Source organism: Lutra lutra, chromosome 5 (assembly GCF_902655055.1).
Source record: "Lutra lutra chromosome 5, mLutLut1.2, whole genome shotgun sequence".
Classification (NCBI taxonomy): domain Eukaryota; kingdom Metazoa; phylum Chordata; class Mammalia; order Carnivora; family Mustelidae; genus Lutra; species Lutra lutra.
The window spans coordinates 78372700-78396111 of NC_062282.1; the positions used below are offsets into that span (position 1 = coordinate 78372700).

General features: G+C 56.7%; 1 protein-coding gene across 3 annotated transcripts in view; it reads left to right on the forward strand.

The window, feature by feature from the left end:
• The window catches only part of CXXC5 (CXXC finger protein 5), a 54583-nt gene that overhangs the window by 7880 nt on the left and 23291 nt on the right, over positions 1–23412 (forward strand). The window contains exon 1 of one of the 3 annotated variants that reach the window (XM_047728899.1): positions 10474–11015. The exons of 1 other annotated variant lie outside the window; for it this stretch is intronic. The gene's annotated coding sequence lies outside the window, so the exon portion shown is untranslated. Of the gene's footprint in view, positions 1–10473; positions 11016–11046; positions 11180–23412 lie in introns of those variants that run through there. One more of the 3 variants, XM_047728900.1, reaches the window with a different exon arrangement.

The window sequence follows — 23412 nt, forward strand, 5'->3', positions numbered from 1 at the left end:
GGCACAGCCATGGGCCTGGCTGACCCGCCTCCAAGTCTAGCTCCAGGTCCTCTGTGTGGCTGTTGACAAGTGCTTCAACCTCTCTGGGCCTCTTCCTCTCCTGTCAGAGCATAACAGCACCTACTCTGGACGGCTGTGAGCCTGATAGGAAAGCAAAGGTGTGCAGCGCCTCCAATCCAGTGCTGGGCACATTGTTCCTGCTCAATAAAAGTCAGCTATTATTATTGTTGTTGTCTTTGCAAGTGGGAATTCAGTGTGTCTAAAGGCAAAACTGAGTTTTGAGGGTGCCAGCTGGTTTCAGAGGTCATTCCAGCCAGCCTCCTGCCTTGCTGCCCCTGGCCCTCTGCATTTCACATGCTTGTCTAGCTTTGTTCCTTCTTACTGAAGTGTCAGTCCCCCTCAGCTCTGCCTGCTGCCAAGTTGCCCCCACTTCCTCTTGTTGGTGTGGTTCCCTCCTATCTGGCCGCCACATTGGGTCCCTCAAACAGCGCAGCCCCCTGGGAACAGCAATCGATGGGGCGGAACAGCCTCCCTGACAGATGGACCCACGGAGGCTGGGCTGCTTCAGCAGAGCTCCCTAGGAAACCAGAGATAGGAGCTGAGCCACCATGGCTGCCTCCTAAATAGAAATGGGAGGGAGCGGGGAGATGAGGAGGAGGCCAGAGCTTCCAACCAGCTCCAGACTGGGCCAGGTCCCTGGGAACAGGCCTGGAGGGACAGGGCAGCCCCTGTGCTTTGTCAGTCGCAGAATCCTTTTGGGGAGAAGGCCCTGTGGAGCTTACCTGGTAGGTAGGATATTTCTGAGTTCCTCTTCATGGGCAAGTGAAGAGTTTTTCCAGGCCCCCTATCATGGGCACTTTTTCTAACAAACCCAGAGCGAGGGTGGTGGGTATGTAGGTGGACAAGCAGGAGGCTTACCACCGTTTCTCAGGCCACAAGGGGCATTTAAAGCCAGAATGGCAAAAGTACCTTCTCTCCCTGTGGGGGGTGGGAGGTGATAAGCCTTGGCCTCAGAGAGAGAGAAAGAGGGTGTGTGTGTGTGTGTGTGTGTGTGTGTAAAATGACTCCTGTGTGTGTGTGTGTGTGTGTAAAATGACTCCTGCCTCCTACCAGACTCCGAGATTAGTTGGGGAAAGTCTTTCCGGGGTTTCTCAACCTCAGCACTATTGACATTTTGGGCCATTTAATTCTTTGTCCTGTACATTTATGATGTTTAGCAGCATCCCTGGTCTCTACCCCATTAATGCTAGTAGCAATAATTGTGACAACCAACAATGTCTCCAGACACTGTCCATTGTCCCTTGGGAGGCAGAATCAGCCCTAGTTGAGAACCACTGGTCTGACCTCAGGACCAGCCCCCTAGATTGGGAGGGGTGGCCAAGACCCACAGGGATGCCAGAGATCCTCTGCAATAGTGGAAGGGGAGGCTTCCAAGTGGCTTTGTCCCCAGCTGTCTCAGGCCCAGGAGGGTGGGAGACGCCCCCCCCCATCCACACCCCCCGCCATGGCCCTAACTGCCAGGTTGGAGGGAGCCATGCTTGCCTGAGATGGCAGGGCTGTTGGCGTCACTGCTCAGCTGCGCCAGGCTTCATGCCAACACCTCACTGCTGAGACTACACAGCATGGGGGAGGGGGAGCAGGGGTGGTCATGGGGGTTCCTCGGGCTGCCTGGGCAGCCTTCTGTCCAGCCAGTTTGAGATGGGGGGAGCCAGTATGGATGATCAGCCTCCTCCCTTCCCTTGGTGTCCTGGCAATGTCTCTGCTGCCTCCCTGTAGGCTGATGTTGGGCTGGGGGTGGGACTGACAGACCTCAGAGCCAGTGTGGGCCACTGCCTGGAGTAGGAGGATTGTGGACACAAGTCCAGTGGGCCTAGCCAGCTGACAGCTGGTCCACCTGAATGCTGAGCTGGCCCCTCCAGGAAAGGGAGGGAGGAAGGCTCTGTGGACTGGCTAAATGGTGCTTGAGTCTCCCAACGCACAGGCCCTAGAGCCAGATAACTGGGGAGGGGACTCCCTCTGGAGTCATCTTCCTGCACAAGCAGGCAGGCAGATAGGCATTGAGGTGAGGGAAAGTTCTCTGGTGCACAGTCTCACTGCTGGGAAGTCCCTAGTTATGTCTAACCTACTTCCTTTCCTCATATAGCCTCTGCCCTATCCTGGACTGTGTGCTCTGGGCCCCGCAGAATAAGAGCCCAGCATTTTGGGCTCTCTGGCCAGCGTGTGCCCGTATTTTCTGGGAAGAGAACCCTTGTCTGTGGGGAAATTTTCATTCAGAATACAAGTCAGTGGGTTCTTATGTGGGTAAAAGAGGGTGACTAAGTGGGCAGGGCAGAGGGGATGGAGAGAGGCATTGGTGCCAATTGACAATCCCAGGCCCACAGAGAGCAAGGTTCCCCAAGGCGCATTGAGCTCAACACCAGCCTAGGGGGGCTCCCAGAGTGGGGAGGAGGAAGTGACTGGGTGGGGGGCAGTGCCTTTGTAACCAGAGATGAGCCAGGCAGGCTGAGGTGGCAACTTGGGGCTGGGGTTTAAAATAGCCCTTCGTCCTGGCCAGGATCAGATTCGGGTCACCCACGAGGCAGTGTGGCCACCACCATCCTGCTCAGGTTTCTTGCCTTTCTTGATGGTTTGATGGAGGACGGGCCTACACAGGTAGATGGACCTAAGAAGGGTCCAGGGACTGCCACTTAAATCCTGACCAGTCTGTAGCCTGTCTCCTTTCTTCCTCACACCCAACCCCTTGGGACAGATTGTCCCAGCTGAATTCTGATGCCCTCCCTCCTCTTCAAAAAACATTTATTTATCACCAGCTAGGGACCAGGCCTTTGACAGAGCATGGAGATGAGTAAAGCCTAACCCTGTCCGAAGCCCCAGGAGTCCTGGCCCCTTAGGAATGCACAGAAGGGGAGGGGTGACCAGTGTTCAGCAGAGACCATTTTTCACTGACGTCCTAGCCTCACCCTGGAAGTCCCAGGACTAGGAAAGCAAGGGGCAAGGGGCACAAAGCTCCCCACAGGCTATAAGAGAGGAGGGTTAGACTTCAGATAAGCCTTCCACTGGAGAAATGGAGGTGGATACAATGGGGAGGGGAAAATGTCCTCTCAAAAGCTAATGATTATCCTTGAAAACTCCCAGGGCAGTTTACTCCCCCAGTGTTCCCTGGAGTGAGGGACCAAACAGAATGACTTGTCCCCTTCCTCAAGGCAGAGAGCCCTAGGACACAAGTCTGAGAGGGCATTCTGGTCTAAGCAGGCTGTCTGCTTCCTCAGGCTGATCCAGGGAATAGAAAAGGGCTCAGGAGATAGAAAGGGGGAGTCCCCTTTTTAGTTTTTCAAAAGAAGTAGGTAGTTCTAGCCCTACCATACCCCATAATGCTACAAAAAGTTCTAGCTAACCAGAATCCTTTCTGCTGTATTCTCCCTTGCTAGAGTTTCTGAGCCCCTGGGGGTACTGGTAACTTCTGGGCAGTGGCCCCTGGGGCCTGGCAGGTGGGATTTCTCCCCACTTTCCCTTCCTTCCCCAGCCATGGGTTCAAGTGGGAGGAAGTGACACAGGAGGCCAAGTTAGCTCAGGGCCCAATACCCTCTAACTAGAGCAATGGCCAGCCCTCCTAATGGAGCTCATATATGTCTTTAAAAAGTCTTGTATATCTTTATGATTTCTCAACAGCCCCTGATTGAAGCATGCCCAATTTAGCCGTGCCGTAAGTAACTTTTTATATTTCCTTGGGGAATCATTTCACTTATGAATCTTTTCTGAATCTGCAATCTCGATTAAAAGTTGATTTTTTTTTTTTTTTGTCTCCATCTCCTAGGCTTCAGAGATGCCTCTCTAGCGAAAAGGGTGGTAGCATCCCTCATTAGCCTGTCTGAGGCAGGAGAATTCTTGCAGGGGATGGGCTGTATAACAAACAGCTAAGTCTCCCCTGTGGAAGCACCTGGTGTGGGGGGGGTGTTGTGGCCTGAGGGACAGCTGCTGGAGGGGCTCACGGAAAGGTGATAGGGTGCATTGACAGTGCGAGCGCGCGCGCGCGCACGCACACACACACCATTGTTTCTCTGGGGAGGATTGTCCCGCCCATTCTACCTTAAGTTTGTCTCTCCTCCTGTAGCTTAGGAATTTGAGGAGACAGAACCCTTCAAGGGTTCAGCTTGAGAGCACAAAGCTGGTTCAAATCCTGGCCCTGTTCCTGTACGACTGTCACAGTTTGGGTAAGGCCCCTCTCACAGCCTCAGTTTCCTTATTTGCAAAATGGCAATGTGATTACTGAAGAGATGTCCAAGCACAATGCCTCCAGAAAGACAGCCTTTATTTCCCTTGGGGGGCACCAGCACCAGGAAGCAGGATTGGAACAGTGCTAAGGGTCCTATCCCAGTTCTGAACAATATCTAGTTCTTTTCCTCAGCCTATTCATTATCTAGTCCTGGGGACACTCCTTGAGGTGGAGTGGGTGGGACTAGCATAATTACCTCCCGGAGGAGAATAAGGGTCTGGTGAGGTTGGGACTTGCCCAGGGGCTGCCCCAGGAGGCCCACCCAGAGCTCCTGACTCTCTTCCCTAAGAGGCAAAGGTCAGGGCTGCCCAGGAAGGCTGGAGGGCAAACAATGGTGAGCAGCTCTGAACTTTGAGAAAAGGGCCTCCCCTTAGACACCCTCCTTGACAGCCCCCACACCTCCCTCCGGATAGCTGGGGGAGGGTCTTGCCCAGGTGCTGGGACCTCTGGCTCTGACCTCTCACCTCTGACTTCTGGCCCTGCGTAGGCGCTCTGAGAACCAGAGTCACGACTGAGGGGACCGGGCAGCAGTGGCTGTGGCTCTGGGAGTTAACGATTTACAAGGGGCCCCTTCCTGAGGCCTCCCTCCTCCCAGGCACAGCAGGCAACCCGTGACTGCCCAGGCGGCTAGACACAGAACCAGTCCCGCCAGTTCAAAGAGGAGTTCATCCCAGGCCCACCCGCAGGCACTACCTGAGCACCCCATTCTCTGGAGTCTGAAGGCAAGGCAGAGTAGAAGCTGATGGGTGGGGTCCTCTGGTTTTAGACTAGGTCCTGTTTTCAAAAGTCCCAGTGTAAGGGACGTTTCTGACCCTGCTTTGCTTTCAGGGCCAGGTCTGTGAACCCCACCCCTCCACCTCTGCTGGGCTTCCCCAGACCACCCCACCCTAGCCTGCAAGGCGTGGGTAGAGCATTTTCAGGGCAGGCTAGCTTCTGGATGCCAAGGGTACCCCTTCATTTGGGGTCCATGTAGGGCCTCCAAGTTTAGGACTCTCTGCCCTCCCCCTCCAACAAGGCCCCATTCAGTTACCCTCTGGTCCCTCCCTCTTCCTGATGGGGTGGGAGGGTGCCTGGAGCCATAGCTTTGGCCTCCAGGAGCTCACAGTCACACTCCCATAGTACAGACTGTTGAACCACAAATGTGCCTAGAGAAGTCAAGGGCTACTCTCAGAGGCCTGGTGTTCCCCACACTGTCTCTACTCCCTTTCTTCCCTCCACACACAGGCTGACTTCCCTGTGGCTGGCAGAGAATGGGCCTAAGTCTGGTTGTCTGGCATGTGCGTAGCATGTCTGCAAGTCTGTGGCAAGGGAAAATACGGAGTGTGAGTATGTGTGTTGGCCTGGTCTCTGCTCCCTATCAACTTAACCCCAGAGTTATTTTGTTCTGTGACTGGAGTTCCTGCCACCCCCCACAATGCCCTCCTCTCTTCTTGCATTTTTACAGCTGAGGTCCCAGCTGGGGTCACCAAACTGGCTTCTCAGGGATGAGTGGGCCCTGGCTCCCTAAGAGATAGACCTGGCTTTTCTCAAATTTCTTTTTAGTTGCACACCTTTCTTGTTCCTTCAGTGGTCATGGTGGCAGGATCTAAGGGCCAATAGTCAGTACATGATGGCTGAGACCCCAAAAGCCTGGGCCTATGTCTGAGCAGTTAAGCCTCTTTCTTTCCCTGCCCATATCTGCACCCCCAGTCCTGCCTGGGATTTTGGTTGAGGTCACAATCCAGTGTGACCCCACTGAAGATCATCCTGTACCCTGCCCTGAGATAGGGCTCCAAATGCCCTTGCTCCCATCTTCTTTGATACAAGTGAGGGAAGTAGAGCCCAAAGAGGGATAGACATTAGACCAGGCTCCGGATTGGCCATCTTTATTGGAGACCCTATCTCCTATACCCCCTCCCTGTGCAGCCACTTCCCAGTCATTGGATGTTTAATCAATGGCCATCATTAGTTGATAAATGACAGTCCTGGAAAAGGCAGATCCCACAGATGGGCATGGTTTTAAATCCAACTTTTGCTACTTTGTAACCTTAAGTGGGAGTCTGAGCCTGAGGATTGAATAAGCATATACCCAGAAAGCAATTAGTGTGGTGCCACACATCAGAGGTGCTAGGAAAGATGTGGGTGACCATGGTTACTACTGGTACCGACTTAGTGCCCAGGCTTTAGGTGCAGGGCAGATAGGAGATCCTCCCTTTCACTCAGAGTTTTCATGGGTGGTGGTAGTGAGATGACAAGGAGACAAAGAAGCAAATAAAAACTACATCTGTCTTAACCTCACAAAAAAAAACTGAGGGCTGCTAGGGGTAGGGGCTAGGGAGAGGGTTGTTGGGTTATGGACATTGGAGAGGGTATGTGCTATGGTGAGTGCTGTGAAGTGTGTAAACCTGGCAATTCCCAGACCTGTACCCCTGGGGCTAATAATACATTATATGCTAATAAAAAATTAAAAACTAAAAAAAAAAAAAAAAAAAACTACATCTGTGCACTTGTGGCCACAAGAAGGGACAGATGAGGGCCCCCAAAGCCAGGCCACAGAGTACAGTTGTTCTGCACTTCCACTGCAAGAAGGCACCTGGTAAAGAGAATAGGGGCACTGAGAGACAGTCTGTGATCTACTATCCAAAGGGTGTACCTCTATGGGGCAGCTAGGGGCTCAATGGAAAGAGCATGTGACTCTGGATTGCCCGGTTGCAAGTTCAAGCCCCAAGTTGGATGTAGAGATTATAAAAAAATGAGTTTAAAAAAGGGTGTACCTACATCTGTCCAAAGAGGTTACTTTTTTTTTTTTTTTTTTAAACTTTGTACAAAGGCCAGTGGTAGCTCTGTCAATATGGGCCAAACTGAGGCTGGGAATGGAAGTCAAAGAAGTGGGAGGTGACACATGCCCTTGGTCTTCCATGAGGAGTTCCTGAGATAAGCTATAAGACCCTCCCGGCCGGAGGGAACAGTATATGCAGCCCCAGAAACTTGAATGGTAGTTTTAAGGAATCTGAGGGGAACCCCCAGTGTTGGGTGATGGTGGTCAGCGGGGCCCAGGGTTTGCAGAGGGGTAGGGCTGATTAGAGAAGCCAGGCTGTGCTGAGGAAGGGGCTTGGGCAGAGCCTTATGGGTTCTGAGGATTCACTAGAGGAAGCTATGCCAGTGAATCCCAGGGTAGATTTGTATTTGAGAAGCTTCCCTAGGAAGAACAACTTTGGTGCCTGTCTCATATAAGTTTCCTCATCTGACAAGTAGGGATGACACAACTGCTGACACTGAGGCCAGGATTAAATGAGCTAATGTACCTTAGCTCTTTAGCCTGATGCCCTGCTCAGGGTAGGGCTTCGTAAACATCAGGTAGACATATCCTAACCAGGATCCAGGGGAGCAGTATCCAGGGTCCCGGACTGATCAGTAAGGAGGGTGCAGGTCCTCTCTCCCCTCAAGGTGCTAGAGCCTTAAGAAATTTGATAGCTGAGGCGAAACTAATTGGTTGAGTAACACTGTGAAACCTAAATATTCCCCGTTGGAGGCAACGAGAGAGGAGAGAGAAGAAAATAGTGAACCAGGGTGGTTTCAAATCTTGTGGAAAGGGTCTGGGTGGGGATGATCTTCCCCAGGGCCAGAGACCTCCCAGCAGTCCTCTCTGGGTGCCCTCACTTGTCTTGTTTGTGAGGGGCAGAGTTCTGTGTGGATGGCTTGTGATGTTTCCTGTTCATGTTATATTCTCCAGATGGACAGTTCTGCCCCTCTCCTTTCTGGTTCCTACCTGGGTCAAACTGGTGAGGGTCTGAGTCTTCCTGCGGGTTTTTAATTTCCAGGAGAAGGAGAAGGTTCCAAGATCCAACCTCTCAACTGGGCCTGGCGTATGCCAATACTGCTTGCCTGAGAAAGTCACCATTGGGATGATTTGGCCATCTTCATTGCAGCCTGCAGCCCCTTGGCCTTTGTCCTCCTAATTTGGGAGGTGGGGACAGGGTGGGGGGCGGGTGTGTTGTTGTAGAGGTCTTAAAAAACAAAAGCAGATAATTAATAGTAATTCCCTTAGGTGGAGCTATGACCCACTCTCCCCCATGAATCCCAACATGAAGCTTTTTTGGGGTGTGCAGAATCTAATTCTGCCCTGACCCTAGATTGCAAGAGCCTGCAGGATTGAGTTTCGTTTCTTTGCTCCTACTTCTCTGAGACCTGCTGCCAACTCCTGGGGAATAGGTCTCCCCTCACAGTTGGAAACGTAGGTAGAGGTGGGCTAAGTACTTGGAGATCCCCAAGCATCTAGACATGGGACCCTGCCTCCTTTTTCCTTATATGGTGGGTGCCCAGTACAGTACCTGACACTCATGGTGGGGCCCAGAATATTTATCTTAAAGCAGTTTAGGGGTGATAATCTGGATTATCAGTTCAGTTGTCTTAAAGCTGGGTTCCCACAGCAAGTACCTTGCTTTTACTCACATGGTATGTTAGTTTGGGGTGGCTTTGAGGAGGGGTGCTGGAGAGAAGAGAGGAGAGGAGGGGTTAAATACCTAGCTTTGGAGCCATTCTTGGCACTTAGTTAAGGGAAGACATTTCTTAGCATTTGTGGAGGGGAGGTAGTGTCCATGATGCCTGGAGAGGGGTCACTGCCTGTGGCCTGGGAGGCCAGGATGACTAGAGAAGCAACACATTTCAGATGAACTCTGCCTTTTTTTTTTTTTTTTAAAGATTTTATTTACTTATTTGACAGAGAGAGATCACAAGCAGGCAGAGAGGCAGGCAGAGAGAGAGGAGGAAGCAGGCTCCCTGCTGAGCAGAGAGCCCGATGCGGGGCTCGATCCCAGGACCCTGAGATCATGACCTGAGCCGAAGGCAGCGGCTCAACCCACTGAGCCACCCAGGCACCCCTGAACTCTGCCCTTTGACACCTCCCTCACTCCCCTGCCCCTGCTGGGTCAAGGTCCCAAGGCCAAATTTAGAATGCTTGGAGAATGGGCACCAGTGCTCCCCCCACCCAAGACCCAGGCCCCAAGGCCCTCTCCAGCTTTGGAGACAGACTGGCCACATAGAGGAGGAGAGGAAGAAGTGAGGTGGGAGCTGGTTTCAGTTCTCCCACCAAGGCTGTCTGTGCCTGTGGCTGGAGGCACCCGGTAGAGGCAGTTAACTCCCTGTTATCTGGGCTGCAATCGATTTGGGGCTGTACATTTAACCCTTGGCAGACTTCCCCAACTGCCCTCCCCCTACCCCATTAGGGTCTCCCGTCTTTTTTTTTTCTTTCTGCCTGGAGGAAACACAAACCCACCCTTAGAAATTCCACAGATTCAGAGAAACTTCCCACTTTGGGATTATCTGCACTTTGGGATTATATGAGCCTGGGGCTTGCTCTGTGGGTCCCTGAGGTGAAGAGAAGACATCTGCAGCTTGAGGATTAGCCCAGGCTGGGCAGATGGAGGGGGCATTGAGTGAGGGCAAGGATGTTTGGGCACAAATCTGTACCCACTGGGCTTTTGTTCTCTTTCAGCCAGTTTCTATTGACTGCTGCTTTGTGCCAGGCACTGTTTCAGGCTCCGAGCTTGTAGCCACGGTCTCAAGGAACCACAATGTAGTTGCCTTAGCCCCAAGAGTCAGGGCTGGGGTTGATGCTGGCATAGGAGATAAATTGTCCTTTCTCCGATCGGTTTTCTCATCTGTAAAATGGGGACAGAAATCTCTGCCCCTTTTCTCCCGGGGAGCTAGAGCCCACTAAGTCCCGGAAAGCGCTGTGGAAAGGGTGGGGTTTTTGAACCCAGAGTCGCTCCAAGTGCCCTAGGCTAGGAGTTCCAGGCCCTTTGCGCACCTGAGCTGAGGGGCGCGGCCAAACCCTCCCTACGGGTCCCCGTCGCTTCCGGCCTGCAGAAGAGAGGGGCCAGAGGGAAGGCGGTTTCCCCGTAAGGTAGGCTGCCAAGCCCATGCATCCCTCACAAAATAGGGAAGGTCCTCTTATTTTTTGTAAAGTTGCGGAGAAAAGAGATGAAGACGGGGCACGCTGGGGGAGCTGAGCCTGGGTCGACCTCGTCAGAGCGAGGGGAGCTCCAGGCGCAGTGGCTGCGGCTCCGGCCTCAGAGCCTGCGGCGTCCAAGTGGCCAGAGCTGCTCTGGGAGGGAGGCGGAGGGAGGAGGGAGGGGAGCTGAGGTGGAGTGAGGTGGGGGGGGAGGGAGCGCCGAGTCCGGTCCGGGTTTTGCCGGCAGCCCCCGGGCAGCGTTCAGAGCTCCTGCCCGGGCGGGCGCGCGGCGGCGGCGGCGGCAGAGGCAGCGGAGCCTGAGCGGGGATGTAGAGGCGGCGGCACTGGCGGCAGCAGAGACGGCGGCGGCGGCGGCGAGAGCAGGCGCCGGAGCCGAGCGAGTAGATCGCCCGAACCTTGCCTCCCGAAGCCTGGCCCCGCGTCCCAGCCCTGCCCAGCTCGCGCCCAGCCATGCGCGCCGCCTGCTGAGTCCGGACGCCTCACGCTGCGCCCTCCGCCCGCCGCGCCGCGCTTCGCTCGGGGGTGATTAGTTGCTTTTTGTTGTTTTTTAATTTGGGCCGCGGGGAGGGGGAGGAGGGGCAGGTGCTGCAGGCTCCCCCCCCCTCCCCGCCTCGGGCCAGCGGCGGCGGCGTGACTCCGGCTCCGGACCCGGGCGCGGCGGGCGGCGCGGCTGGAGCGGAGCGCACCGCGGCGGTGGTGCCCAGAGCGGAGCGCAGCTCCTCGCCCCACCCCTCCCCCTCAGCCTCGCGGCGGCGGCGGCGGTGGCGGCTTGGACGACTCTGAGAGCCGGTAGGTGTCGGGCCACGGCCCTCCCCCGACCCCCCCCCGAGGCCGGCCCCCTCCCCTTCCCCGCCTACCTCCCTCTCCTCCCCCGGGGCCCGGTGCGCGGCCGGGGCCGGAGTTCGCTGCAAGTCGGCGGAAAGTTTGGCGGCGCGGGCTCCCCCGAAGTTCAGGTGCGGAGAGCCAGGGACGGGGAAGGAGGGGTCCGTGTTTGGGAGGGGCTGGGGGCGCCGGCAGCCTGAGCCACGGAGCCCTGGAGCCTGGGAGCCCTAGCGCCGGTGATCGCTCGGTGGCCGCTGCTATAACCAAGCCTCCCCAAGCCGCAGTGGGCTCCGTCGCAGATCACTGAGTACAGACAAAAAGAGGGGTTTTAGGGTCGGGGACTGCGGGTTGGGCGCCGTACGTTGGGGTGAGGCTCTCCCTGCGGGGTACCGTCCCCTCCCCAAGTACTCGAGCTTGAGGGCGCTGGGGCGGCGGGAGCCCGGGTCCTCACCTCTCCATGTTGGGCGGGCGCTCCGCCTGCGGGGGCGGCTGATTGGAGATCTGCGGAGCACACTCCCCCCGTCAGACCCCTCGCGGCACTGTGTTTTGGGGGCTACGGTAACTGCTGCCCTGGACCACGCGTGGCTGAGTCTCCCCCTCTCCACTTGGAGGGGGCGGCGGCCACTTCTACATTTTCCCTCCGGTTCCTCGCCCCCGCTGCCCGCGGGGTGCCTGGCGGGCTGATCAAGTTTGACCTTTTTTTTTTTTTTTTTTCCGTCAAAGTATCACCCCCCACCACCACCTCCGCGCCCCGCGGCCTCTCTTTCCCGTCCTCCCCAGCCTTGGGGAGTCTTTCAGCCTGTCTCCCGAACCCCGCGTGGCCAAGCGGCGTGCAAAGCCAGGGAGGCAGAATGGGGGTGTTCCTCTGGCTGCGGAGTGTGGGAGGCGGGTGTCCCAGGCGCCAGCCTCGCTGCTCTGGCCCCAAATTTACCCATGAAGTTCGGCCCCCAAGCCCCCCTCCCCTTTGCTTCCCTAGAGCGAGGGGCTGAACCGCTGCGAGAAGAATGTGTTAATTTTTTTGCTGGGGGAAGTTGTCCTCTCCCGGAATGGGCTGCTTTCCGGCGGGGAGTGCGGGGTGCGCCTGGCTTTGTTTATTTGTAGGCTCGACAGAAAGTGAGTGACCCCAGTTTTTAAATGGGGGGCTGCCTCCGGGACCTGTCAGAAGAGCTGAAGCTCCCAATGAGGGAGCAAGATAGCCTTTTTTTTTTTTTCTTTCTTTTTTTTTTTTCCCGCTCGGAAGGGGTGCGCGGAGTTGGGCCGGTGCCACGGGCTGCAAGGAGGCAGCAGCAGATTTGGGGGGTTCTGTAGGGACTCATCTGGAAAGACCAGCACCTTCCTCCTTCAACTGAGACGCGGGTCTGAAGGGCTGGCAGCCGCGCCCTACTTTGCCCCCTGGATCCTGGGTGGTCTTAGAGTCGCATCTTCGTGTTGGGGGAGAGCTGAACCGGGATCCGGGGAGCCAGCCTCTTGACCTCCGCCTTTCCGAGATCGGAGAAGGCTGTTCAGAGTCCTCGGTTTTGTGGTGGGCCCAGCCCCCGCCCCCCCCCCCCCCCCGCCCCGCGTTTGTTCAGGAAGCGCTGGGGAGGGGGGCTTGTGTGATCGTTCGGCCCTCGCCCCCGCCGGAGCCGCCCCGGGCGGCTGGCAAACAGAGTCCCTTTCAAGTTTTCCGCTGGGGCCGCCTGGCGGGGGCTGCGTGCGCGGTCGCTGCGGACTTGTTTGGAGCGCTATTTGAACGCCCGGCGCCACCTCAGCTGCCCCGGCCCGCGGGGGCGGGGGCGGGGGTGTCCTTCCGTGCAACTGAGAGCATTTAAATTAGAGGTTTTTACGGGGTCGTACTGGTCTAAGCTTGGCGTGACCCCCCCTTCCCAAAGACCCCGTCTCCTGGGTCCCAGCTGCCGCCGGAAACCTAGGAACTGGTACCCGAAGTCTTTTCCCAAACCCCTTTTTGAGAACGATGAGGGGAGACTTGAGGTCGGTGCTACCTACTACTGCGTAGTGTTGATGTAGCAGTTTCCCTGGATGAGACTCAAGCAAGAGCTGGGGGGGGGGGGGAAGTGGCCCGCTCTGCAGCTGTCACCCCCCTCCCAGAACGGAAATCGTTCTCTCCTTGGGGAGGAGGGAGAGGGGGTGATTTTTGTCCTGGGAAGGAGTGGGAACAGCTGAGGAAAGGTTGGCCTCTGAGTTCCCAGTCAGCCCTGGGGAGCTTGGTAGAAGCACCCCAACCTCATCTTGGCATGAACTAGGGTTCTCCCAGGGAAGCCCCTAGCCAGCCTTGTGGCTCCCTTTCCCAAGCCACCTCCCTTTCCAAGGTGGGGGCAGAGGTTCCTTGGCTGACTGGCTGTCTGTTGGCGCCTTATTTATGTGTGTATTTGGACCCGGCTGTTTTCCCGGCTCAGCAGGTGACCCTGGCCTGGGCCTCCTATCTCTCCCCCGACAGAGCCTGTTGACTTACCCGTGGGCCAGCGGCCTCGTCTTTATCACGTGAGGCCTGGAATGTCCACCCGGCTGGGCTGGGCTGGGTGGGGGAAGGGAGAAGGAGGGGAGGATTCTGCATCCAGGGCCCAGGCCAGCCCAGGCCTCTGTTCCATGGGCTCCCACTGTGAGCCCCCACTCTTGATGCCTCTCTCAGCTTTTTGACTGCCTTCTACCCATTTGGCGAGTATGAAACTGAGGCTTATAGGAGTGTGGCAAGCAGGGTTGTATCTGGATAAAGAACCAAGTCTCTGGGAATTAAATACCCCGCCTTCTTTAGGGCCCCACCTAGTTATTTGGAGAGTGGAATGGAAATGGGGGTCTCTCTGGGGGGTAGGGGTGTGGGCTGGGCTGAGATCAGCTGACTTTTTAGGATGCAGAATATGGTGGAGAAATGAGGGGATGAGCCAGACCCGGGCCTGCTTTCCTAGAGCCCACTGTCTGGTGGGATGACCATTAAGACAGAACCAACAACTCCCCAGCTAACTCCTGGAGGCTGGCGTTATTGGCTGAGGATGGGGCAGGGCTTGGTTATTGTTATTACTGTTATAATTACTGTCTGTTCTTTATATGTAAATAACTTAGTCATTCATTGCCCCAGTGTGTATTTTTTGAGTACCTACTGTGTGTCAAGCCCCACCTTTCTGGGGCTGCTGAAATGAATCACTGACCCTGGCCTGCTTTGGAGGCAGGCCCCTGATAGAAGCTCCTCCCACTTTCTCCACCCCCTGGGGCCTGAACTGGGGCTTCCCCCCCTTTATTCTGGTGCTCTCCCTCCCTGATCACCACCACCTGGTGCTGTCCTAGCCTGTGTATGTGTGCCTGTGTGTGTGAAGTGTCCTTGATTGAGTGTATTAATAGTTAAACTCTCACTCATAGCTGGAACTCACCAGACCACAAAAAGCCTCCCCAGTTACTCACGCGCTACTGCCCAACAAGAATATCCCACTCAAGTTTTTTTTTTTTTTCCTTTCTCTTACTTTCCCCTTCATTCCCCCCAACTCTGAGCCCACCTCCCAGGCTACAGGCAACGAGAAAGGGCTGGCCCCCTCAAAAACCCAGGAATCCCCCAGCCAGTCCACCTGCCCCCTAAAGCCCAAGGCAGTGTCAGCTGCTCGATGAGGCTGTGTGGGTCTCGTCTGTGTGTCTGGGATGTGGGAAGCTAGGTGATATGTGTGCATATGACTCAGGGCATGTCCTATCTGTGAATCTGTATGTTGAATGTGTGTCTGTCTGTCTGTCTTGTGGGGTGGGAGTCTGCTTATGTATATTTGTGCATCAGGGCACGTGTATCTGTGGGTCTGGGAGTTGTGTGGGTCTGTATTGCATCTGTACTTGTGTGTTTGTGAATCTGAGTCTGTATCTGAAAGTTGGGCTTATCCTTGTGAATCTGGGAATATGCATATTCTGAGTTGTGTGTGCTTAGAATTTTGGAGTGTGTACTCGTGATTTGTGTCTGTGTGGTTTGTATATTCTTGTAAATCTGGGAGACCCTGACCCCCTGAGCAGTGTGTCTGAATTGGGAAAGAGGTGTATGAATGAATCTGGGAGTGGGCATATCTGAGCTGTGTGGGCAGTGAGTGAGTGGTCTGTGTCTGTCTTTCTCGGCTGGTGCCGGTGTTCCTTTCTCTTTCTCTGTCTGTCTGCCCAGCTGTCTTTCTGAGTCTCTTCCTCTCCCGTTGAGGCCCTGAGTGTGTGTGTGTGTGGAGCGTTGAACCTCTCCCACCCCGTCCTTCCCCTCCTCTGCCCTCCCTGGCAGTAACTGGGCAGCCTCCCCGTCTGCCTGCCTGCTGGGAGTTTTGGAAGCTGTGGAGGGAGACAGGCTGGGGCCGGGGTGACAGCGCGTATCCACGGCGATGGCAGCCTGTGATTATGGGAATAAAAGGATTTTAAGGTCATGGGTGGGTTTTTTTTTTTTGTTCTTTTTTGTCCCCCCACCCACTTTGTTGGAGCCGGTGGCAGCAAAGGGCCAGAGCTGTGTGTCTGCAGGTTGGAAGTCTGTCCCCATGCAAGTGAACCTGGATATGTGGTGCTTTTTCTAGGAGTGTGAACACATGTGTGTACATGCATGAGCAGAGCCTGTGATAATGTATGTTCTACATGTGTTCTGTCTGCCTCCTCCCCATGTGAGAGTCCGCGGGGCTCTTCCCTGGGGAAGAATTCCCAGGAAAACTTCTTGCTTCTGGGTGTGACATGGAGCTGGAACACTACAGTCCTCTATGTCCTGAAGAGCCGTCTGGCCCCAATCCTTGTCTACCCGACCTTCACTTCACAGTAGGGTATCTTTTGCCAGAGACTGGCTAGGCCCAGTCACCTGGGCCAGGCCACATCTTGGGGTGTCAGTGCCCCTGGCCCGGCTCCAGCCCCTGTAATTGCATTCTGCCGCCTAATCCCCCGCCAGCTCAATTAGATCGCAAATTCTTCTTCATTTCCTGCCTCTGATGCTGGCCTCCCTCTGGGCTCACAGGGCCTGGGAGAGAGGGAGGGGATCCTGCCCCCCTTCCGCCAGCACTGGGGGCTTTTGCAGGGGTGTGATTAATTGCTGGCACACTGGCCCTAGGGTGCAGGTTGGAACCCTGGGGCCAACAGGATGGGCTTCCGGTGGCCCTCTTTGGAGACCCTCAGTATCCCCATGCTGGGGGAGGGGCTTGCATTACCTAGTATAAGGGGCTCTGGGTAGACCAGGCAGATAGCGCTCTGCCAGGCCCCTAGGCAGTGCCCTCACCCTGGGTTCCCACGGGCTCCACTCATGTCCTGTTTCCAGAGTAGTTGCTGGTCACTCCCTGGCACAGCAGTTGTAACCTTGTTTTTGACCTTTTAATGGTGTGCGTTCTGGAGGTCAGTAGGACCACTGAGTCCTGGGTTCTCTTCTGGGTCCTCTTACCTCCCTCCCTTGACCTCACCCAGATAAGTATGTTTGAGCACTAGCTCCAAATCCTGGCCGTGCCACTGGCTGGCTGGCTGGCTGGCTGACTGATCTTCGGATGCATTGTCTCTCTCATCCTCAGTTTCCTTATCCGTGAAATGGGATCACAAGAGTACCTGCCTCACAAAGCCATTTTCAGGGGGACACAGGGATGGTTGCTTTGTGCCCAGCACCAGTGGCTAACCCACAGCACGCGATAAAAGTTGGCTTCTGTGGTTGACGAGAACTTCATACCCCCAGTGAAAATGAAGAAAAGATTATGTGACTCACCCTTAGCATTTCTATCTCCATTCTGCTTGTTACCGGCTGTGTGGTTGGGCACATCACTTTGCCTTTCCAGGTTTCCCTTCCCCATCTGTAGAATGGGACCAATATGAGGCCTGGCCACATAGGACATGGGAGGGTTATGCATGTGAAGGTGCTTAGCCCAGCTGTCCCCCCCAGAGGTTTTCAGCCTATTGCTTGCCCTCTTTTTCCTTTGCTCATACCAAGTCTAGGGTGTGTGGGCCTGGCAAAGACACAGGCTCAGGGACAAGGGGACTGGCCAAGGTCATGAGGCTGGTAACGGGGGGCCGGGGTGGGGTGGGAGGGCTAGGGGATGACCTGATGGCTTGCTCGCTAGTGGACTCACTCGCTGGCTGGTCTCTGTGGAAAGTGGTGGCTTGGCTGATTTTTTTTTTTTCTGTAAAGGGGAAGCTGAATGTCTACCCCCTCCTTCCCCAGGAGGCACCGGTGGCAGCGGCTATGCTGACAGGCCTCCTGGCCTTCTTGCTAGGGTAGCTGGCAGCTCTGGAAGGCCGACTGCACACAGCTCAGCCAGAGGGAAGAGGGAACCGCAGAGGTCCCCTGCCATGGCTAATCCCCATGGCCCCTCCCACCCTCAGCCTGTTCCCTTTGGATGGAGAGACTGAAAGGAGCCACAGCAGGAGAGTTGGGGAGACTGGCTCTGCTGGAGGTGGTGGAGAGGGGTGGGGTGGGGTTGGGGAGTGAGGCGCCCTCTGCTTCAGGGTCCTGGTAGCTCCCTGGCTAGTCTCCTTATTTCTATGACCTCTGTCACTCACTGGCCTAGGCTCTTTAATATTTCATGGCCCATGGAGCCAGCCCATTGCCCTAGCCCCCTTTGTCTGTCTGCCACCCCCCCTTGGGGCGTCCCTGTCACTGAATTGCTGAATTACTGACCCCAAGAGTCTGCCTATGCCTTCCCACAACTGTCCCTAACACCTCCTCTGTCTGCCTCCCCCACACCTCTCCTTGTCACACCTTCCATCTCTCCTCCACATCGTCTCCCCTTTTCTGACATCTCTGGCCATCTCCCTGCCCTTTTCCTCCATTTTCCTCTTTTGTTGGCCTCTTCCTCCTCAGCGGAACAGAAACCGTGGCAACTGCTCTGTCTGCCTGCTCCCCTGTCCACCCCTTCCTGCCCCCTCCCCCTGGCTGCGCTGGGCGTGAGAGCTGGTTTTATTTATTTTTCTGTTTGTTTGGGAAGAGGGCAGTGGCGGTTCTGGGCCCTGGCTGCTGCGCTCTGCCTAGAGCAGCGGGCAGGCGGGCCGTGCTGGCCTCCCAGGAATGTGGCCCAGACGCCCCGCGCTATATTTACTCCCCTCCAGCTGCCGGCCCCAGCAGGGCAGAGCCAGGCCTGCCCAGTGGCCCTGTGGGAGCCCTGTACCCAACCTCCCCTGTCCAGTGGACCCCACGTAGCCCTGGAGCCCACCACTCCCCCCGCCCCTGTCCCTGTGACCTCTTCTGACCTCCTTGGACTCGCCTGGCCTACCGGCAGGATCACCCATGTGCCGTGCCAGTATGGGTATAAAGTGCGATGCCTGATTCCTGTGGGGCAGCACCTGGCAGCCCCCCATCCCTGCCCAGGGCCTAGCCTAGGCCTGTAATCTGGTGGCCAGAACTATGCAAAGCATTTTTCTGGGGCTCTCCCCGCCAGGCCCGGTCCCTACTCTTGCCACAGTCCCCTCTGCTGTGTGCTCAGTGCTGCTGGGTGGGGTAGGGTAGGACAGGGGCTGGGGGCAGCCCTGGCCCTGGGCAGCTCTGTTCCATGACCTCCTCTCCCCCTTCCACAGAACTTGCCGTCTGCCGGACCTCCCGAGTTCCTCCCGTGGGCACATGTGTGCCCACCGAAGTGCTTGGACATAGGTGTGCGGTACCCATGAGCACATGCTGGAGCGGGCCTCCCTTAGAGGCAGGGCCATGCCTCCTGTCATTGCTTCCCTCATTCATCAGATGTTTATAGGGTTTTGTGAGCTCGCTTCTTGCCAGCCTTGCAATGGGATGTGGCAGTGATTCCTTCCTGTCCCCCAGTGTCTGGCACCAGCTGAGTGTTCGAAGAGCTTTAGCTGCTGCTCTAATCAATTGCCATCCTCCAGTTATTACTATAATAATAATAATAATAATATGTTGTCGCAATGGTGATGGCGACGGCTAACCTCCTAAACCTGGACTGGGGCAGGCACTGTGTTAGCCGCTTTTGAGCCTTCACTTCCTTTAAATCCCCACGGTAGCCCAGTGACGGGATGCTGTTAGCATCCCCGTATACAGATGAGGAAACTGAGAGTTTGTGACTTGCCCCAGGACTTGCCACGTGGGGTTGGGTCCTGGTAATGCCCTTGACTGGCTGTGAGCGCCATGAGAACAGCCAAGGCTGATCTGCTTGTTTGTGGCACCTTCCACACTGCCTGGCACACAGTGGGCACTTCCCTGTGTTTGCTGACATTCAGGTGCCTTGCTCTCTCCTCCTTGAGGCCCTCGTCTCCCTGGCAGGGGGCCTGGCTCATGGTGGTGGGGGTGGGCTGATTGGCCAGGTGGACCAGTGAAAGAATGAATGAACCAATAGCCAGATGATTCTGTGGGAATGAGTGCTGTCAGGACAGTTGGGTAGGTGGTATGCTTGCGCTGGTGACCTAACTGGTATGTGGAGATACGCTGTGCCTGCTGAGGATTCCTGTAAGTGAGGTGGGGCTGGGGTTGAGAGATGGCGGCCAGGGACCAGTAAGCTGCTGGGGCCTAGCCCTTGAGCAGGTCATGTCTTCTCCCAGGACCTCAGTTTTTCCATCTGTCAGATGGGCTTGAGAGCCTTTGTCCTGGCTGGCTGTCAACTGGCCTGGCCTGGGGTTGGCCTGGGAGCCTGAGAGGTGAGGGACTGTGGTGGGAAAGAGGAAGCAGTGGGTGGTGAAGACAGGAAGGTGAAGCGTGGAGCTTGGCTTGGAACCTGAGAAGCAGGGAGACCAGCCCTGACCTGACTGATGCCTGTTCTCCCTCTGAGCTGCAGGGTGGAGGTGCGGGTTCACAAACCCCTAGCTACCCGCCTGCATTCTGGCAGGGGCTGGGCTTCATGACATCTGCAGCTTCAGTGGCTGTGTGTGCCACGAGGGGGTGGCCTGCCCTCTAGGACTAGACCAGCTCTATCAACAGACTCATCTCATTTCCAGTTCCTGTTGACCCTAATGGGAAAGACCCAGGCCCTCCCCTGCCTGACCCACCTTCTCCAAAGCTAGATAGGGAATTGGCTAGTGGGGCCGGTGGGTCCAGGTGAGATTGGGCGTGGCCCCCTTTCTTCCTGGGGGTGTTAAGATCTTGGTGGCCTAGAATTTTTAGTCGCAGGAATTCAGAATCAGAATGCTTGGAGTGGAGGGATTCTCTTCAGGATTCTTGTCGTGTTGGGATTCTAGAATCACAGAACCATGAGTTTTACTGCAAAGGAAGCGTGAATGGTCATGTTTCAATCTTGTTTGACGCCAGGAGATATTAAGGATCTGAGAGGAGGGGCTTCCCTATGGTGCCCTCAAGTGACATGAGTCTGTACCTGAGACAAAAACCCAGTTCTGCCTCTGGTCTGCCCTGTTTTGGAAATCCAGCTGGCACGGGGAGTGGGCTGTGTGGGCCCAGTCAGGGAGCAGGGGGATGTGGCTGGCCTGTGGGCACAGGAGGGGTCCTCACGGCGGTGCCCACCCACCCGCTGCCCACCCGCCTGCTGCCCACGCTTCCTGAGGCACCAGTGTGAGGAGGAAATGCCGGCTGTTGCTTCCAGCGACAGCCGGCAGGGCCGGGCGGCTTCCCAGCTCCCCCTCTGATTCATGGCCGCCTGCAGCTCCCCCCTCCCTTGGGGGCCTCAGCAGCCCCATCTGTGCAATGGGGAGAGGAGGCTCTACCCCAAAGTCTAGCGTCACAAAAGCAGTACATTTGGGGTTCTTTTTCAGGACCAGCGTGAGGCTTTGAGAATGTTGGGGGGTGAGCCTGGGATAGCGAGCTGGGCGTTTGGACCCAAAGCACCAAGCAGTTCTGCTTGGAGTTACCCCAGTTCCTCCAGTAGTCTGGGGGTGCTGAATGGGTTCCTGGGGCAGAAAAGTGAGGTAGTGGTAAGAGGAAGAGCACTGGCTGGGAGGCCTAGGTCACCAGGCGCTCGCTCACTCGCTCTCTCTCTCTCTTTTTTTTTTTTTTGAAGATTTTATTTATTTATTTGACAGAGAGGGCAATCACAAGTAGGCAGAGAGGCAGGCAGAGAGAGAGGGGGCGGGAAGCAGGCTCCCCGCTGAGCAGAAAGACCGAAGCGGGTCTCTAAACCAGGACTCTGAGATCATGACCTGAGCCGAAGTCAGACGCTTAACCCACTGAGCCACCCAGGCACCCCTCACCTGGCTCTCTCTTGACCTCAATATACTCATCTGCAAAATGGAGGGCATTATTCCCTGAGGTCTCATTCAGTGTCAAGACCGCCTGGATATGTGCTGGATGGTGGCAGTACTAGAGTTGCCTAGGCAAGTAGCAGAGCACTGGGGCAGGGAGGAGGTCTATCTGGCTGCAGACAAGGGCTAGGAGTGTGATATAGCTGCAGGGGTGGCTCTGGGAGAAGGAGCGAGGTAGGGGGAGATAAGGCGCCTGCCAGCAGGGCAGCGTCCAGCGGAAAATCCCAGCCGTTCTCAGGAAGTGTTTCCTCCACTGGTCTCCTGGGAGGGAGGCAAGGCAAAGCAGGAAGGAGGGTAGTTGGGGGCAAACAAAGTCCCCCAGCCAGTCCAAGTGGAGATGTCCCAGGCCCGGCAGCTGGGCGGGTGCGCCCCTCGCACTGCGGGAGGGCTGGAACGCACCCCCCCACCATGCTCTAAGGCTGGGCCTGTGGTAGGAGACCAGGGCTGCCAGGAGGGGCCGGGCCATAGTCCAGATTTCAAAGCCTTCCCCAGGGGCCTCGTGGTGCCCTCCGCCCTGTCCTGAGCTGCCGCCGCGGGGGTGGCAGATGCTGTTTCATCGGCTGAGGCGAGTGGGAGGCCTCCGGAAGGTCCTCCTGGGAGGTTCCGGGGGGCAGTGGGGGTGTCAGCAGCTGCCGCCCAGCCAGAGCTGGCTCACAGTGGCTTCCCAGGTCCCCTCAGTACCCCACGGTTGGGGGCCGAGGGTGGTGCTTTGGAACTGAGACTGGTCCTCCCTGCCTTTGCTCCCTCCCCCCCCCCCCCACTGCCCACCAAGCTTCTTGGCTCTGGCCCCCTCCCATCCCTGGCTGTGTCTGCAGAGCCAGAGCCCCCCGGGGAAGGCAGGGGAGGAGGCGCAGCGGGCTCAGAACAGCGGGTGCCCGCGCAGCCAAGTATTTGCGCGAGCTGTCAGAGACAGACAGGCATGTGGGGAATTTGGTGCGTGTGGGGCTGGGGGAAGCAGCCGGGTGGGCAGGCAGGCAGGAGGATGGAAGGTGGGGCTGTCTCCCCCGCCTGTTGAACCCTGCAGAGACCACCGTTCTCCCCAGCCCAAACCAGAAGGTACCTCTGGCACTGTCTTCCTGCCTGTACCAGTGCAGTGAGACAGGGACCCTGGCTGGGGTCTGATAGGGTGCAGACGCCGGGGAAGGGGGTGCCATGTTGAGGACCGGAGCCCGGGAGAGGCTGTCTGGTGGAGTGTGGAGCCAGGCAGGAATCCGGGTTGTGCCTGACTGTGGCCTCCAGGAAATAGCAGCTGTCATGCTCCTGTGTCCCCCGCCCCCCCAAACCTGGCACAACTTGTTTCCTGGCCAGGGTCTGGCTGGGGCAGATTGGAGGGGCCTGGTATTGCCCAGGCTGGGCGAGGAACAGGCTGGGTGGAGGGGGCCATGTTCTTAAGCCTACAGGTACTTGGGGTGCTGGGCAGGCCCCCCCCAACCATTCTTTCACTGAAGCAGGTTGGAGTCACTTGGAGGAGGGGATCTTGCCCCTTATTTCCCTGGATGGAGACCCCAGTTCAGTCACCTTTGTGGTCTGCTCTCCAGCAGTACCTGTTAGGTGTGTTAGGGCCTAGAGCTGCGTAACACTTGATGTTTCATATCTGAGAGCCCAGAGAGGGGGATACACTGGCCTAAGTTCACACAGTGGGCTCCCCAGCCTCCTCCCTGCCCACATGTGGGTGGGGCCAGTAGGAAGAGGTGAACTTGGGGGGTTTGCTGGGGTGGGGGGGACTATATTTAGTCAGCCCTGCAGAGCCAGGGGGCCCCTGGGAGCAGCTGTTAGTGGGGGGGCAGACAGAGGCCTGAAGCTGCATTTAGTCTGGACAGAAATATCCTCCCCCCACCCACCCACCCACTGGCTGGGCGGCCAGGCTGCGGGCTTGTCCCCTGAGGGGCAGCTTGCCTGGGCCTGGCGGCCGGCGGGACAGGCAAGATGACCCGATAGGCTTTTCCCAGCTCAGGTTTCGATGAAACAGGAACCGGAGCCGCAGCCTGGGCTGTGGGGGCCAGGGCAGCTGGAGCCGTGGGGGCCGGGGCTGCCTTCCCTAGCTCCCCCCTTCTCTCTGTGTTGCAGGCTCCCATTCTTCAAGGCCTGGGGAAGCTGCAGGTTATTTATCAAGCCAGCCTCCCTGCCGTGTCTGCTTGTGCCTCCCCTTACCTTACCCCCCCAACCCCCACCCTGCGCTGGCGGCCATGAGCCCAGCAGAGCAGGGTGAGCTGGGCGGGCAGGCGGCAGGATGAGCTCAGGAGACGTGAGTCACCCCATCCCCAGCAGCCCCACG